This window comes from Diabrotica virgifera, chromosome 2 (assembly GCF_917563875.1).
Source record: "Diabrotica virgifera virgifera chromosome 2, PGI_DIABVI_V3a".
Taxonomy (NCBI): Eukaryota; Metazoa; Arthropoda; class Insecta; order Coleoptera; family Chrysomelidae; genus Diabrotica; species Diabrotica virgifera.
The window spans coordinates 200,540,531-200,542,148 of NC_065444.1; positions in this window are offsets into that span (position 1 = coordinate 200,540,531).

The window sequence follows — 1,618 nt, forward strand, 5'->3', positions numbered from 1 at the left end:
GCAACCTTTCAAGACAATAAACTAAAATAAAAATTTAATTTTTTACATCGATTCTTTACTTGTTGGTTACATTTTTGTTTGGGAATCAAGCATAAATTTTTGCGGATTATTCATCTTTTCTGTAGCTGTAAATCACAGATTGTGTAAAGGTGGCGCTAGACATGAGGTATTTGGCAAATACTGAACAAGTGCTCGCTATTTGCCTATTAAGGCCGCGTCTCACCATCAAATAATTTGATCAAACTGGGTTTGAGCAAAAAGCGACAGTTAGCGACGTCACATCCTGAGTGTTCATTGTGGATAATAATGAAAAATTTTAATTTTAAATAAAGTACAAACAAGTTAGACAACTCAATACAAAAAATTTGATCAAACTAGACTGAAGGCCCCGTCTCACCATCAAATAATTGACAGTTATTTGATCAAACTTGACAGTTAGTGACACAAAGTGACAGTTAGTATGTATAGTTTGTGTCACTAGTCAAGTTTGATCAAATAACTGTCAATTATTTGATGGTGAGACGGGGCCTTGATAGTGAGAGCACAGATTTTTAGAATTTCAAAAAAACTGCAATTGTGACGTCACTTTGACGTACTTCCTCAAGTACGTCAAGTTTGCTCAATCTGTTTGATCAAATTATTTGATGGTGAGACGCGGCCTTTAGTGTGGAGGGGTTGCTTGCTATTTGACATTGACCAATTTTAGTACTTGTCGAATATTTGTCGTGTTCCCGTACATAGAGTTATATATTAGCATAGAGAGAGTGTCATTCAGAGCGAAGTGACGACACCATCTTTTTTATTTGGATTAGTGCTGTTTCACTCTTACGCATAGTAAAGCTGCTACAGTTGTCCTCCTCTTCCGTGCCTATATTCACACTGAATGTCATCATAGATTTTCGATACAATGTGTTAGAAAGAGATGCAGCAAACCAGTCCATGAGATCTTGTCGTCAGGAAGCGCGGAAGGTAGGCTCCCTCTATGTTAATATATACCTCTATGGTTCCCGTACGTTGTCGGTCTTTTCAACACTTCAAAGTAAACAAATATTCGCTATTTGAATATTTTTATTCTCAATTACATATTCGTGCAAGCATAAGCAAGTTTTTAAATGTTGTGTTAAAGTTTATATCTAATTTAATTTATTTAATTGTTTATTAAAGTACTTTGTATTATTGCTACAGATTGTAAAAATACTGAAAATAGTAAATATAGAGTAGACCAATGAAAGTATTTTACAATTTTTGGATGTACGTATATGAAAATGAACCTATAATATGGAATGCGAATCTTTTAAATCATAAAAATCGAAATGATGTTTATGATGCATGAAAACGAATACACGTTAAGATCGGTGAGAAGTACACGATAAGCGAGTTGAAAAAGAAAAAGGAATCATTAATGGCATCATTTAGAGCCCGTTCGCAAAAAGCAAAACAAAGCTTAAATAGTGGTTTGATTATAGTGACACCATCCACCATCTTCTCATTCTTGGCTTTTTTCTGTTGTCTGTTATTTAATTATAAACTTCCACCAGACTTAATGGCAAAAGCGACTAAATTTATAAGCAGCTCTGTATCACTAACACTAACCGTTAAGGCCGCGTCTCACCATCAA